Consider the following 17,844-nt stretch of genomic DNA (forward strand, 5'->3'; position numbering starts at 1 on the left):
TACCCGGGTTGCCCGGCCCTTGAGCCGGCCCTGCCCATCACCTATGAAGAGGAAGGTATTAATTTAGTGAAGCATCGCGTATTGTGAAATACTGCCACTGATGAAGAGCTGGAGAGCGGTTGTCACTGGACGTTCGCTCGGAGAACAAGAAATCCTCTTTCCTTGGTAGAAACTACTTCAAGAGGAGATATAAAGTAACATATACATGAAGAATTATGTGATGATAAAAAGAAGTGATTAAAGCCTCTTAGAATAGCATCTCTAAGATAGCCACATCCGCGTGTGAGACAGTGTGCTGATTCGAGTGAGATTTTGTCTTATCTGTGAACTATCCGGCTTTCTTTCCTTAAAAACACTGTTGCTATGTACTCTTAGCAGCTCCAAAAGCATCGAATTTTTCAACCACACATTAGCAGAACAGATGCAAAAAATAGACAGTAATATATTTGGTAATGTTAGCGAAATAAGGAATGTGAAGCACTCTCTCCGACTTAACTGTTGAGGACAATCACAAAAAACCCATGCCCTCAATATGAGAACACTCGCCAAAGCTGGAATCAAACCCGTGACATCAAGGATGGCACGCGAGGCCTTTAACACCCTAACACAGTAATGAGGTCGTTTTTCAGCTCGTCATTCACATAGTTGAATTTTCTTTAACTCAGTGGCATTTTCATGTCATAGCTCCGTGTTTTGAACAATTTGGGGTTGGGTAAGATACTTATCTTTTATTGCTATTTGTTGGATGGATGGATGAAAGTCAAACCAGAGAAAAACTGCCGAATGTAACCTGCACGTAACGAATTCAGAAGAATACATTTCTACTACATTTGATTTTTCCGTATAAATAAAATCCAAGACGAAGCTGATTATGAAGCTGATACGACCTTTGTTTCGGAACTGGCGGTAGAAAAAATATTCAACGGTACAAATTTATCATTAATAATTGCTGATTATGTTGCTGATACTCTAAAAAATATGAAAAATTGATACTTTTAATGAAGAAAACCTAAATTTAGGGGGTATAACCATAAAATTAGGTACTGAATACCTAGCTATCCCGTTCAAATATCACAGAATTTTCTTCCGATCATTGGTAAATACAAGTTAACCTCAATTGTCGCCGGATGTCCAGAAGAAAAACCAAACACCGTCCAAGATTCGTGCAAGTACAGATATGTAATAATTTCCAATGGAGCACAATCATAAAATCAACAGCAATAAATCCACTTGTATTGCATACCACTATGGATGAAAGGGTACTCAAAGACTTCCGAACATCAGCAGGAACTAGTTTGAGTAATGAGACCCAAAATATTTACTCACTTTTATATACTCGCATAAGCGTGAAGCTAGCCTCTTACTGCAAAAACAGGTAGGTGTGCAGCATTACCGCTGCTATTTTAGCAGACGATTTTACATTCTAATGATTGACACAAGCATTTTATTTTCTTCAAAACTATTATATAATATGACGGTGACTAAATGGATAGTTTTAGAAATATCATCTGAGTGACCGAGTAAGAGTGCAATTCATCTTTGAAAGCTACCATCCCGACAGGTAAAGAAAAATGACGGCCTATCATAATTCGAGTCAAAAATCACAAAGAAGAATAACTATTAGCATAATTTTTCTAATATGAATTCCGATACTGAAATATTTTTTTTATTTCTGAGAGCCATCCGGGACAACGTTGTTTACTTTCTTGTGAATCCATTAAAATTATCATAGCTCCTGACCATTGCAAAACTTCGCGATTACTTAGCATCTAACAATGATAGAAACTTCACAGAAATTTTATTCTGAAGATAGCTATACAATCTTTCGAATGCAATTGCATAAATTAATTATCCCTGATCATGCCTTTTCGAGATCGCATGTGGTTGCCTTTGAACCAAGGCGTATCGGTACCGAAGTATCGTCTTTTGGAGCATGAATCTGAAGGTTAAAAATGGAAATCTCAAAAGGAGTGGACCAGTTCAAGGACGTGTAGTACATACATGGTGATTTTCCATCGTATGTTTTCAAAACAAAATTCCTTTACAGCAATAGTCTATCAGTATTTTAGCCGTAGAGTTTACAAACATCGATTTACCCAGGGGAAATAAGTCTCGAGGCTTATTTAGAGTTTCTCGAAGGAAAGCAGCAACAAGTACAATGGCTGCTTGTATGTCACATCTTTTATCTGGAATAACATTTTGCATAAAGCGTCACACGAACAAAGTATCGCTGCCATTGTAATTCATTCGTGGTCCGTACTTGTGCCACGCAAACCAAAGGTCCATGGCAATATTCCTTGATTGTGGAGTTGCCATTTTTTCCCGGTGTGATTTTGATGACAGTATTTCGCTTCCTGTCCATATTTTTAGTATGGATGAGCTTTCTTGACAGAAGCTCACGCAGTAATACATTATTTTATAAACCAATTAACTCGTCTCAAAGGAATTTTTCATCGCATTCTTGGTAGTTCCATAAGCTCAGTCCATCTTATATACAAGTTTTTTAATGGTTAAAAACAATTTTATCCTAATTGATGTAAACGGAGCTTCCGCTTGTAAATCATGCAGGAATAAAATTAAACTCATGTTACACCCAAATCCAGCGATGAAAAGGAATGACTGACGTGCTCCAATGAAGGTCAGGGAGTTATCCTTGAAATTGCCGAAGCGGAAGGGAAATCGCCAAATGGAGGAGAAAATGGAATTGTCTTTCAAAAATGTTCCAGCAAGTGCATTCTCCGACCATCAATGCCAGACAATTCTTGCAATAGCACGGCTTAAATATTGCTCCAGATTTGGTTTCAGGATTCATATCTTCTCCACAAAAACATGCTCTTTCAATTTTTTCAGTAATATTTTTTTAAGAAAAACGGTGGTCGATGTTTGCATAAGTTGGTACTAAAAAAGAACTCATATTCAAAGCCCACACAGAATAGTTACGGCAAAACCTTACCCGTCATATTATTATCGTCAAAATACATAAAGTATTCATGTCATTAGTAGCCAAGTTTGACAAAATAAAAGGTGGCATTAAGGTATTATAGGTAATTAGTGGCTATAAAATCATCAATTTATGCAAGAAAAAAAAAAACAAACCTAACGCATAAGAAATCACCTCAAATTTCTACCAGTCCTCTAACCCCTAAACATCAATGCTGTTGTTGACCTTCCAGTGTCATCCAAATCCGTGCTTCAGCTCTTGCATCGTATCAATCGCTAACAGCGCATGGGCGATGAAAAACAGAAGCCTGATTGAAATTGATCGCAAATAATATATGGCCTCTGATGATCACCTCCGATGGCACGTACACATCAACTGAAGGCGTTTCATTGATATGAGAGAAAACGTCGATACTGAATCAATACGGCACGTTTTATTGGCCAATCTACATCACAAATATATTTATCTGTTATCAAAACGTTACATAAAAGGAATACGCTCTACACAATAGAAATAGGTATCAGGTTTATCTCTGAAGATTCAAATTATAATAAAAGATAACCATAGCAAACATAATTTTGCACTTATAGCACTAGCATGTAACAAATGAGAGACAAGTCATGAGAAACTGCCCCTAGCGCCAAAATAGGTCTCACTTAATTGAATCTATATCTAGGAAAAAATCAATGGTTTCATAAAAATTATGTTAAAGACATATAAAAAATTTTATAGCAACAGTAGCCTTCATACATACGTTTTTGGTAAAATCAAAATAATGTAGAATTTTAATCCAAGCCATCTAAGATTTCTATGACACTAGGTGTGAAGCTTTCAAAAAATATCATTAGAAGTGAAGCTCTGAGACATTGATAATATTTATAATTAATCTACCAGAGAAGAGCAGTGGATAGGCAATTTTGAGAAATTGGAAGAACTATCTCCTATTCCTTAGAATATTTTTTCTGGCATCGATATTTGATTTAAAAAATTACAATCAATTTTAGACTGGTCGTTTAAGGATCAATGAGTAGTTACAGTCTTTTTCCATTTTAACTTCATGCATTTTCTATCGTGAGAAGGTGAGGTTGCTTAGCAGAGATATTGAACTCCAATCGTGCGGTGAAGTGTGATCTAAGACCTCATGTCCCATTTGCTGTATTCCACGCAAACGGCGATGATATTCGAATTACTTGCAGGAAGAAAATATTCACCATGTATTTTTCTTTTATTTAGCTTTCCTGTCCACATGCATATTCCTAACCCGCCGAGGAACCTCAATTCTCATGGCAATAGGGTAGTTTCCTTCATCAAAGAAAACGAAAGGCATTGATTGCGATTCGTTACCCACCATTAGTGTATTCATAATACACAAATTATTTGGTTTTAGAAATACCGGTTTAGACGAATGGCAAGGGTCAAATTTTATCCTCATTTGAAAAAGGCCAGATTGGCGCCCATGCGATTCCACTCCACGTGACGTCACAGGGACCTAGTTTCTACACGAGAGGATAGGAGTTATACATCGTCTGAGGTTACCAATGCATGCATGAGGCACAGAGCTCAGGGAAACATGTCTTAATAATCACCTATTAAAACTGGCTAAGGTCGGAAAGTTTTCTTCGTTTGATAAGGTATTAATAAACCTTTTTTAAGCCAAGCGCTACCAGCCAGCACGGTACTCAGCTACCCGCTAGCATCCTGCGTCCTATCAGCGCTCAGAGCCTCGATCAAGGTCACCTCACAAGGCGGGAGGGGGAACCAGAAATGCGTCGCACGGACTTTTTCCCATCATTCCTACTTACGCGTCGCGTTTTCGCGCGCTTGAAATTTTTCACTTTTCATTTAATCGCGAAAAATAGATATCGTCATTTAAAAATCTAAAAGCGTGAAATACGTACTCCATGAGTAATAATCTTTCGATTTAGGCAATAAAAAAATAATAGGAAACCACCCTATTCTACGAAGGTTCTATTGGTGATGCTTTTGAGGTTCATCAAGGATGGCAACGCAAGGTAGTCAAGGCTTGAAGGAGGATTGTGACACAGATATGAGGTGCAGCATTAGCTGCGGCCTCCTTGAAGTCCTTACACGTAATTTCGTCGGAAATCTTGATGGACCGTTAGTATATACATCGAAAGATGGTCCACAATGGCGCAACGCCCAGCGTCATGAACCAGCGAGGCATTACCATGATCATGAGGTACACCATGAATTTGTAAAATACATTTTGAAAAAATAGGGAAAGGTTTAACAAAACTTGACGACCCTGCAGACCGTAAAGGTCTACGTATTTGTCCAAAAAGCAATGTTTCAATCAGTCATTTGATGGCCCACATGAATATTTTTTCTCGTGGTAAATAATGTGAACGTACCAACCTTATAGCATAGTGCAAGACGCGGAAATCTCTAACCTTAAAAATTGGTTTTGAAACGTCCCACAAGTTATTCGACATTAAATTTTGTCTAAAATAAATAAACAATGAAAATAACTTGAAGTGGCGATGGCTGTTGAGTTAATTCACGGTAATACGAAAGCTGTCACTTTCACATTGTTTACAGATATTTCGAAAGTGATATCACATAATCCTTAACTCTATCTCAAAATCTTATTGTGCTGATCACTATCTGCTACTCTCATCAAGTCCAATTATGAACAAGAAATCAAAAAGACACATTTCGCAAAAAAAAAACATGTGAACATACTGATAAAGAAAGAAACGACTGCTACTGAGCACCAGGGAATAAAACACAAAATCGGGTAATTCAGAGAGGAGACTCGAACGTATACCCTTGTTCACATACATCACATTTATAGTTAGAGCATGAAGCTTGATTCATATTAATCTAAAAATTGGTTCTAAGGGATGAGTGATTACATGAGGTAATTTTAAATCCTTACACCACGATTGACATTAAAAGAAAGGAACTCAATTAATTATCAAGCATTTGGCATGGATGGATAGTCAAGATGAAATGCTTGAGCGGCTATTCAATCAATTTCATATTTAAGGCGCAGGGATTCTGCGGCATATAAATGAAATAGTGAAACAAATTATGTCCACAAAAATTGTCCTATGTGGTTGTAGAGACTGAATAATTATTTCCCCATCATTGTGCTCTTAATTAGAGCGCTGTAGGTATGTGGACGTATCACAGATCCAAGATTAATAACCTTTCTTAATTGCAATGACTTCAGAATAATGCTCTGATTTTATCTCATCGCTTTTAAGCTGGGATAAAAATAAAGAGATGATTATCCGTTTTGGAGATAAAATACATTCTCTATATACTTATCTTATATTTTGTAGTTCAGGTTCAATGACTCATAATTTCAGAAAATCTGAAGTATGCATTTTATTCGACTAACGTGAAAGAAACTCCGAATACAACACATTCTTTCACGATCATGAATTTAAAAAACCAACTACGATGCAGAGGAAATGGTTTACTCCCTAAGCCTTATCAGCCAAAAGATTTATGGGAATGTATAATAAGCTTATAAGCTCATTAAAGATGAAGCAATTAAATAAATAGGGAGAATTTTCGAAAAAAAAATTTTTCGCCACAAATCTAGGCTACAAATCACATCATTTCTCACTGAGTATTAAAAGCAGCCTTCATCGGAAAAACTTCCAATAATGCTCGATGAATTGACCTGAATGCTAAAGTAAAGATTCAAGAGTCGTCTCACTCAGATTATATATTGTCAAAACAGCAAGTAAGTCCTGAAATAGCATTCACCATATGTTTAAGCGGGTATCATAGCCAAAAAATCTATCATTTTTATATGAAAATTTCGAAACATTTTCTACTTTTCATTATGATTCATCGACCGTGATATGAAAAAATTGATTATTCCACCTAAGATTCTTGTATTAATGCATTTTAAAATCCTTAACGTCGATAGGCTTTAAGGGCGATACAAATTTAAGTGAGAATAATGATACAGATACGTCGACAATTTCCGATAAATTCCACCAATATCGCAACGGGTATCCATGAAAAAATAAAACATTGGCACTTTCAGAACTCCTATTTCAGTTATTTGAAAACCAGTGCTAAAACTGAAAGTAAGTGTGAATGAGTTTGGTATAAATGCTTCTAAGTGATTCTAAACTGCCGGAAAAAGGGCTAACTAATACGAATTCAATGAGTAATTTGCATGGAACGTATCATTGTAAAATCTCAACGGCAAATGTTTTAAAATGTATTTACAATAATTATTTTTTAAATGAAATATCTTTTTCGAAAATGGAAGCAAAAATGTTTTCATCAAGCGGTCTGCTTCGTCCCTTAAATTTTTTTTGAAAGAATTGGGATAAAATTGCAGTCATTTTTGAACCTTAAAGCGAGGAAACTCCTCCCCAATATCCTTGAAAGTTAAAAGCAGGCAACGAAAGAAACACGTTCAGGACGATTTGAGTTTTTCGCTCTCGCTGGACTGCACAATAATTTATTTTTCCCGTCACCAATGGGATCGAAGGAAATATGATCCACGAGGCGCAGTTTTAAATCCTTCTGCGATTGGATAGGGAGAGAAAGTCAAAAAAGGAGAAATATGAGAAGGGAAGAGGGAGTTGGTGAGAGACAAGCGCCGAATGGTACGAACGAGTGAAAAACCGACAGAAAGGGATAGAATCTACTGCAATACGTTCAATTCCTTACCTCCTCTCCCCCCACTCACTCCCCCAAGCAATTAAATCTGCCCTTGGCAATAGCGCGGAGTCACCAAGGAGATATCGGGAGCGCCTCTCCTTGGAAATAGGCTGACTCGCCAACGGACCGAAAGACATTATCGCCGTCACCCTCACGGAAACTCATCCTCCCGTGTCAGTCGCCATCAACACGACACTGAATTCTAAATTGAAATCACATCCAAACAGACCAGTCTATAATCGACAATTGCGAGCGTGGCGGCCAACAGAATATACACATGTATTTAAAGTTATACGCATAATTTGCCACAACAAGTGGAATATGTAGCACCGATAATTTTTTTAAACATATTGACAATCCTAATTATCAGGAGCAAGTGACTTAGTAAAACACCATATAATTGTTTTGATTCATCCAAATACAAATGAATTTTACAGTTCAAAAAACTATTTTGGCTGAGCCGGACGAGCTCGCCACCACATTGTATTCACTGGGGGTATAGCTCAGTCGTACAGCATTCGACTGCAGATCGAGAGTTCCTCGGTTCAAACCCGAGTGCCCCCTCATAAAGTTTTATTTCAATGGAGCTGTAGGCACTCGTTTTTCCATCGTCGTCTCTGATTGCTAGATTATCACGCTCCTCCCATCCTGGGGTTTTAACTAGTATTATCTGAAGCCTTTGCCCGAAATCATACGATTATGGAAGAACCCTCATTTATGCTTCAATGCTTCATGAAGAATGATTGAACTGAGTTCATAAAAATTAAGATATTATTATGGGTGATTCGATGCTGATTAATATGTAGCCCGACAAGAGCATTTCATTTCAGGGGATTGGTATCTTTTTTGATTCCTGATGGCTATTGCCATATATGAACAAGCGAATTGATGTTACTTCTCAGAAGAGGGATGGAGAGCTAGTTCCATCAGAGAACCAGAACTGTGAAGTTAATTTTTTGTCAAGTTGTTTCATTTCATTTTTTGCCATTTTTCCTGTACATGCCTTGTAGCCTCTACGCTATAATCTAATTGGAAATACCAATAAGAAATTGAGCCCTAATGAATGCTTCGATGCCTCATGGAGAAAGACCGACCTGCGTTCAAAGAAATTACGATATTAGGGGTGAATCGATGCTGATTAATATGAAGCCCGACATTAGCATTTCAGTGGATTAGTATCTTCTTTTTTGATGCCAGATATTAACCATATACGTACCAAGTCAATGACGAAAAAACTTCTAATATTATTATGGAAAAACGAATGCCTACAGCTCCATTAAAATAAAATTTATGAGGGGGCACTCGGGTTTGAACCGAGGACCTCTCGATCTGCAGTCGAATGCTCTACCACTGAGCTATACCCCCAATGAATGTAATGTAATGCCGAGATCGTCCGGCTCAGCCAAAATAGTTTTTTGAACTGTAAAATTCATTTGTATTTGGAGAACTGGTAAAACTAATTAACTCGTGATGTATGTTTGTAGTAATTAAGATCAAGCTGCCACATCAATCGTATTGCAGTAAAGTTTATTCGTCCCTCAATCGTCTTCATGCCTTTCATAAGACCCAAGTCATTCTTCATTCCGAGATATATTTTTCCATCTTTTACAGTGGGAGTCAGCAGAATACGGAAGAAAAGCGCCCAACCAAATGACTACAACATTGTGCACTCGAAAACGTTCACGCTATTTCAAAAACGCACAAACTCCACGCAAATTTTGCTGTTTTTTTTACCCAAATTTCGTTTCACTCTCTTCCATGATATTAGGGAATCCCTCGTTTCGTGCTTCTTACGTTTTATTTTTATGCATTCTACTTTTATCTCTTCATCAGGCCTTACGCTAGTTACGATAAGCACAAGGTTCAAGCCCTGCCAAGGACGTGAGCAGCAAAGCAATTTCTTTCACGTAATAGAAAGTGTAAGGACGCATTAATATCAAAATAAAACCACACAATCATCATTACATTCCAGTTGAATAAGTGTTGTGCGGCTAACGGAGGCCGCGTAATTTTGATGTGCTCGTCCAACTCATATCTGCGCGAACAATTTTCGCGTGACATTGAACAGAGCTTAGGTTTCCACGCCCATTTTATAATAAGGTCGACATTGATCAAACATATTCCCTCAGCTTCCGCATCTTAAAATGTTTAGCCTATAATAAGTTGGCGTGTGGTACAGTATGGTTTAAAAGACAACATCATAATCAATAATTCTAGAAGAAAATGATAAACAATAAAAAGTAAAAACTCTCAGCTACCGAAATAAATAGCCACCAAAGATAAGATACAGAAAAATCTACTGCCCACTCGAAAAATATCCCCTATCCCATGAATACAAGTCCCTTGATCTAAGGAATGTTTGTAGTTAAGGTTGCGAAAACATTTTTCGTGCCACCGAAGTACCATTTAGGGGGGACGACAAGCGAAATATCGCCGCAATATTATCTTAAAATAGAGTTAAAATATCCTACTAATCTACCTAAACTACAAAACCTCAAGAATAAATTATTCACAGTGAGATTTCTTTGGAAGCAAAGAGGTAACTTGCATCATACACTTCAAAGTAAGAGTGAAGTGGAGAAATGAAATCGAATGTAGCAAATTTCATCCCTTTTATCAATAGAATTAAAAGCATAAAGAAATAAGGCGTGTGAGATATGATTTATCCAGTTATCGTCCAGCACATAAATTTACCCCAAAATTATAAGGAATCAACTACTCCGGCGCTGATCGGATTTGATTTTTTCAGTCATAAATGAAAGAGTTAAGATAAAAGTAGGTGGTGAAAAACTTTAGCAGGTTGAGCAGTTCAACTATTTAGGCAGTACGTTATAGGAAAACGGATACAGTGGTAAGGTCATTGCGAAGAGAATTGCATTAGTAAGGAGGCGTTGATGAATAAGAAGGAGCTTCTGCGAGGTTCGCTATGTAAGAATTTAAAGAAAAGGTTAGTGAAGAGTTTGATCTTGAGTATAGCGCTTTACGGTGCAGAAATGTGGACACTTAAGAAGGAGGACGAGAGAAGACTGGGGGCATTCGAGACGTTCGTGTGGCGAAGAATGGAGAAGGTGAAGTGGACGGAGAGGAGGAGGAACGACGAAGTGTTAGACATGGTGGGTGAGGAGAGGCAGCTTTTAGATGAGATACGGAGGAGACAGGTGTGGATGGAGCGAGTACTTAGCGAAGAGGGGATGTTGAAAACAGTTCTAGAGGGAATAATGTTAGGTAAACGAGGGAGAGGAAGGACAAGAATAGGATGTGTTTAGATAGAATGAAAGGGAGTAGGTCTTATTGTGAATTGAATAGGGAAGTGCATGATGGAAGAGGAGGCTCCCGGAATTCTTCTTAAGCACTCCACGGAAACCTATCCTAATCGGTAGAATACTTTAATAATAAAATGAAGGAATGATCGGATGCATCTGCAGTATAGCTCAATGTAAGGGCAATATACGCAACCTATGACAAAAGCAGCGGTACGGTACGGATACTTTGAAATTCAAGGAAGTTATTAACAAGAACCATCGACAGCCATATGCACGAATATCTCAAAGTCGTGGCAGCAGAAAGGCAATCAATATCGGATTGGGGGAAACGTAAATAAAGCTATGCAAAAACCACAGAAAACGCGTGAATTCTGTTTAAGAGCGGAATTCACAAGGCGCACATGTCGGAGGAAAATATTGCGTATTTTTTGGTTCATTTAATAGGTTCATTCTGAGAAACAGATGCGGAGATGCGCCCTACTTTTCCAAGATATACTTTCTCAACGCACTGCGCTGACCAGCCACAGTCGGTGGACAAGAAAATGCGTCGAGTACGCTCGATTGATCAATTACGGCTTCCAGCGGGGAAGACGTTGTTAGTATTATGTGTCTCCTATAAGCCATCCCGACTTTCTACCATTATACAAGGAAGTCAATGAATAACGTGTGAATTTCCCCTGCGAAACAATCATTAGGACGGTATATCGAACCACAGACCTTTCACTCACTGAGCCAATGCGTCAGCCGGTGTGTTAGACCAAGTGATTGTTAAACCAAGCTGTGCAGCGATGAAATTAAGATAAATTAAGGCAAGATAAAAATGATTTTAATCAAATAATTTTTTTACTTAAAAAATAAAATTCGAAGCTAAAACATCAAATTGGCTTGTACGGAATTTGAATCTGGATAGTCCGATGATTTTTCCATAGTAAATGTCTCCTTACCGTGAATTTTCATGCAGAGCTGATAAATTCGACGCTCTCTGGGACAGAGCCTCTGCTTAGTTATATTTCGATTGAAATCCTAAATTGTCTGAGACAGAGAAGCTTTGCACCTAGTACTTTTCGTCGGGGGTATAGCTCAGTGGTAGAGCATTCGACTGCAGATCGAGAGGTCCCCGGTTCAAACCCGGGTGCCCCCTCATTATATTTTATTTTTATGGACGACTTCGTTTATCTAATTGTTTTTCCATCGAACTATAAAAGACTCCATTGCATTGGAAGCAGTGTAAGAAATCTTTTAGTAATCGGTTAATGCCTCTCTTTCATTAAAATTCGTCGAGTATATTAAAATACATATTAAAGTACATAAATTATTTATTACGTTAAATTTTAATACTATGGGAATCTTGGAAAGCATCCGTAGTAAAACTTTGGGGTCACCAAAACAGTAAGGTGGAGAATTATCCCTAACTTTTTCATTACTAGAATGACGAACACCCTTGAAAGTTTAACGAAGAATAAAATACTTCAAATAATTCAGTTTCCACTCTTAATTACCAAGTTATATGCAAAATTTATCCAAAACTCAAATTTGAAGCTGTAGTTATATAACTCTACAAACGTACTCCGTATATTTTTACATACTTTAATTCAAATGCCAAGTGTCTAGGCACCTCTCGCCACACGACTATTCAGACGGTTTGCTGGGTAGAATATGCAAATGCATAGAACCCTATTGGCATCGGCACTGATGATAGTCCTTTCTTAAATTCCCTGGACTACCTAGGCGTGTGAGTACATATTTCGAGTAAATATGGCTCGCAGGATTCTATTTTTGTCACGTAACATACCATTCATTCCACTTGAAGTCGACTTGGTGCGTTATAGACAATGGCAGCGGATCCAAATTAAATCCCAACTAAAAAATTTCCATGGCTCGGAAATAGAGAAAAATTATTGGGCTTATGGAATATCTTAGTTCTTGTTGGTAGTTTTTGGATGTAAAAGCGAACTCAAAATTTTTCCCTTATTTTTATTCCCTCATTACTGATGGCAATGCAAGGAGGTGAGTGCAGCATCAGACACTTTTTCCTTACACAACCGCTTTCATTTTTTTTCAAATACAACTATTCCCTCGTATCCTTCCTTATAGGTCTTTTTTATGGCTTCTCAGACAACAATCCTCCTCTCCTTTCACAACAATTTCATAGTATTCTTTCATCCCTCTTCCTTACACATACACATAAAACTCAAATCAATAACGGTATAAATAAACAGAAACAAATACGAGTATTGTAACGTTATATGGGCTAAAAGAAGCCATAATGTTTTGAAAGAATCACATAATAGCTCCTTGGCCTCGCATCACTTTGGTTATTTTAACGGACTAGTACCCAGAATATTTTTGACAATGATACTCAGAGGAAAATATTATCTTACCAAAACGAGGAAATAAAGAAAGGCTCCCACGAATAAAAAACATGAACGAAAGATTCGCATTGAGTAGGTATCGAAGTGAACAAACACATTAATCTCATCAGGTGTAGTGTTGCCGCGAGACTCAAGACTTTCTCGTCTCGAGTCTCGTCTCGTTTTTGAGACGAAACTCGAGACGAGACTCGAGACGAGACCGATTTTTGACGAGACGAGACGATATCACTTCCATGAGACTTTCGAAAGTCTCGTAATACAGATATATGTCCTTAATTGGTATTTGATATAGCTTTATCCCTAAAACTGCCCTTCTGTTAAGGCGAAGTAACTTTTACGTTTTTATTAGGTATTGATTTTTAAATATAATTCAATAATAACTTGTCGATATTTTATCTAACTATGAAAAATAATTTTTTCCGAAATGTCATTTTCTGAATGCATGAGCGTGACTTCTGGAGTCATGTTAGGGAGTGCTAATGACTGACTACTTTTCCTTGTTTCCTGCGGTAATAACCTTGGAAAATTTATCCGGCAAAAATTGAACTATTTTCTAGAGTGGAAATTTTCAATCCTTACTCCTACGACGAAATATCTTGGCTAATACTCGCATATGTGTAAAGTATCGCTCAGCGGCACTTGCAATCCTTTTTATAATGATAAATGAAGTACCTGTACCTGTACGTCCTACACTCAGAATTGGCCACCAGTCTACATGCAGTGCAATTTTCTATGACTTCTTGACGAAAATATGGCACCTGATGATAGCGAAGTAAGGTCGCTGAAAGGCGTCGTACCAAATAAAATTACTGTGGACATGCACTAAGTTTGCTCTTCATTTATCATTGTATCATAATGTTCCACAACATCTCGCCGAACACCGTTGAATACATCATTTTTATAGTTTGCTTTCTAGGGGAAAATGATGGCTCATTTCGAATTGCGCGAGAACATTACCTCGGCATAATAATTGAAATAACTATGCACCTTGTCCTGCATGATATACCTATCTTTCGAGGTTAGTGAGGATATTTAGCATAATGTCGCTAAATTATGTTGAGGATGTTACAATTAAAAAGGATGACTGCAATTGACTTTCCTTTGAATTCTTTTGCTAGCCTAAAGTCCATACTGGATCATCTGACCGGCATTTTTTCATCAGCCACTCATTCTAACTCCATTCATCATATTTTCTCCAGAAACACCAGTTAGCGGAGGGATTTCTTATTTTAGAAGCATTCAGTCCATTCTTAGAGGCACCAAAAACCTATAGAAAAAATCTATTTTCAGATTTTTGCGAAATTTTTGAGAGGAAAAACCATTCACCCTGACCGGGATTTGAACCCAGATCCCTCGATTTGCGGCCAAGTTCTTTAATCCCTCAACGCTGTCATGCGTACCCAGTACGCTTCCCGAACTTCTGTATCTTATATTTTTTCTCCGACAGAAGTTGTATTTTAAGTAAAACTAATTACTCTGCTTTTTAAAAAATGTTTTTCTTTTCAATAAAATATTCATAGCGACTTTATGCCTTGAGATTTTTTTTAACGTTTCGATTATATTCCCCTTTAAACCAATGATTTTTCGAATTTGGTCTTAAAAATCAACGTCTTTCTTCAAATTTACCATCTTGAAAACTGCTGCCCATTCAGCTTGTGAGACGTCAAGAAGGGTCAGCTACTTCAGCTTGAGATACGATATCTTCCTTAAAAGCTCACAGCCTTCTCTCCGTCTTCTCCATGTGTGCCATCAGCTCGAGCCCCTATTGTGTTTGGTCCGCCTCGTTAGTCCTAAGCGAAGAGACCATGTGCTTAGCTCTGCATTAATTTTTTTCTTCCTTTTTGGACGGTAATCAACGAAGATAAGATTCCTTCTAAACAGTCAGCGTATACCAGGACCCCTTCGAGATACTTTCTCGTCTCTTGATGGAGCCTCGAAATCATGCGCTACAGTCTACTAGAACCGTTCATGCTGTGTAGTGTTTTTTCAGACAGTGTGTTGAAATTCTCGTCGGGTGTACTTCCTGTGTGTGGTTATTTTTATTTATAATTAGGGTGGATCTCAAGGACCTGTAATTGCAATCGTACCTAAAGGAAAGAAAAGGCCATAATAAGTGGTGTACTAAGTTATTTAGGATACTATTGAATTCCGCAGTCCAAAATTCATATGTTATTCACAAGGAAAACAGGAATAAAAAAATGGCCCTATTATCACTTTGCGTGCAGCTGGTTGAGGTAATATTTTTAAATATGCAACTCCATACGGACAGTTTGGACATGGCCGTCAATCCTTAGACAATTTAGCACCAAAAGACACCGAAAGACATTTCCTAAGGATAACTCCTGTTGCTGGGAAGAAAACCCCCAAAGGAGGTGTGCAGTTTGTGCCAATCATGGGAAAAGAAGAGACAGCGTATTGTAACGGTTCAAACCGCGAGAGCCGCCCGCTCGCCTCCCGTTCGATATCTCCCCGTACATGTGATTGTTAACTCTCCACTCCCCCAAAATAGAAAATTGCCCCTACGGAGACTTACCGTATCCGGGCTTAAAATCAAGTTCCCCAATTGTTCGTGCCTGCACGCACACTCACTTACAACAGGATCTAAGGAAATCGTGGCAATAGCAAAACAAATAACTTCAATGACATCCCTTTTACAATTGATTTTAATAAGTGAACTACCATAGGTTCCAAAATTTACACTGATACTAAAGCATTCCCAACACACACAATAAATCCCCGTTCCAAAATCCACCGGCGTCACCTCCAACATGAAATATTCACCTTCGGCTTCTCCTTCCAAAATTACAATAGCACTTTCTCAATGATTATAAAAAAATTGATGTTTCCAACAACAAAATGTACCCACGCTCTTTAGCGAATAAGCAACGTAAAAATAGTGACATCAAACTTACAAAAAGAACTTTCCGTGCAAAGCAATTATAAATTGGGCGTTACTGTTCAAATGGCCACCCGTTTTGAACTCGGGCTCAATGATCCGCCAAGTGACACTAACATTCAGAAAGTATGCTCAAACTTCACCACGTGCCGCACTTAAGTCTTGCAGGGCCGTGACTAAAACCAGCCAACAGTAAATTCACTAGGGCCTTATTGTGGGGAGCACACTTGGGACTTTCAAAGGGGGGAACCATCTGGACACCAAAGGATATATTCGGGCTTTGGTAATTTCCAAGCTTACTTCCTTTATCCGATGTTCTCGCCACCCCTGAAGAGCTGTCCGCGTATCGGCCTCCACCACGTGCCGTAGCTTCTCTGCTGCTGCTTGTCACCGCACGCCACTATGACTTATCTTTGTGTCACACCGTAAGAGAGAGAGAGCTATCCTTCTCGTCTCTCTCTTTTATAAACTCTGCACTACCGACAATCACCTCTGGTGCACCTCAACGCCCTCTTTTTTCCCCGGCCGTAAGGCGGGTTTTCAAACGTATTCCGGGAGAGAACCACTGCGTCGCCTCTCCCGGAAATCCACTCTCACACCATGTCACATCCATAAAAAAAAATATACTACAATGGAAAAAAACAAAATAAACCCTTTACATAAATTCAGGATAGAACTCCGTGAAAAAAATGCTAAAAATGTGAGTGTGCGCGCAGACGTAACCCCTCCCAGCCGCGATGTTTTATATGATGCGTCGGGCCGGCTCCGGTCCGTACCGCTACAGTATACTGTTGTGAACAATGCGTAGTGGGCTTATGCTTGAATTGCTTCTAATCATGTCACAAAAAGTAGGATTAATAAGGTAAAGTCATTTCAATATTTCCATATTAAAGTTTGAAACAACAGATGATGATAAAATAATAATAATAATTATTATTAAATAATTTAATTAGAACATTTAAAAACACTTCATTAATTTACTTATCAAATTTTGCCGCTCCCTGAAATCTGTCCTCCCTCCCCCGGGGCACTTACCCCTTTTTCTTACCCCCCCCCCTATTTCTGGGGGTGCCCAAATAAACTAACCAGCAGGGTTGAGTGTTTTGTTGGGTTGAGTGAGTGGTAGATAGCCTCATCAAGTCAAAACTCAAGGAAGAAAGACTCAAGAAGCTCGTTTACTGGTTTTGGTTATTACATACTTGCACCTTGATGTGAATTTCATTGACATTAATGCGTTACAAAGTATCACTGACGAAAATTCATTTTCCATGGGAGAGGCTGGAAACAGAAAACCACCGTTAAGTTCGATATTTGAAAAGGGGTATCTTCCGGGAAAATTTTTTTCTAATTGAAATGTAAACAAATATATTTTTTTCTGTGTTATTCTGATTTACGTACGTGGCTTTAAAATAACATAAAACGATTGAGAAAGCAAAATCCCGTCCAATTACAAACGTGACGCCACTCTATTTGTCGAGAAACTTTTTTGAGCCATGGAATATATATTTCTTCAAAGAAGCTGTTTTTAGTCGTGACCACAGTTCACAAAATGACTTCTTCCTTTTCAGCCTTTCGTCGGAATTTGAAATAAAGAATAACATCTTTTCTTCAAGCCAAAATTTTCGTATAAATAAAAAATGGGTACATATTTACGCATTAGCTATGCAAAAACGGCAGAATATTATCTAAATGTGAGAGGAATTTACCCTCAGGGAG

The 17,844-nt window shown here is 38.1% G+C and overlaps 3 non-coding genes across 3 annotated transcripts; 2 read left to right on the forward strand and 1 right to left on the reverse strand.

Annotated features, from left to right (window-relative positions):
* Window positions 1–8,089: 8,089 nt before the first annotated feature.
* Window positions 8,090–8,161, forward strand: Trnac-gca. The gene has a single exon. It is a non-coding gene; the product is annotated as a tRNA-Cys (tRNA).
* A 729-nt stretch (window positions 8,162–8,890) lies between these two features.
* On the reverse strand, window positions 8,891–8,962 carry Trnac-gca. The gene has a single exon. It is a non-coding gene; the product is annotated as a tRNA-Cys (tRNA).
* Window positions 8,963–11,929: 2,967 nt separating this feature from the next.
* On the forward strand, window positions 11,930–12,001 carry Trnac-gca. Its single transcript has one exon. It is a non-coding gene; the product is annotated as a tRNA-Cys (tRNA).
* Window positions 12,002–17,844: the final 5,843 nt, after the last annotated feature.

Source organism: Ischnura elegans, chromosome 1 (genome assembly GCF_921293095.1).
Source record: "Ischnura elegans chromosome 1, ioIscEleg1.1, whole genome shotgun sequence".
NCBI lineage: Eukaryota > Metazoa > Arthropoda > Insecta > Odonata > Coenagrionidae > Ischnura > Ischnura elegans.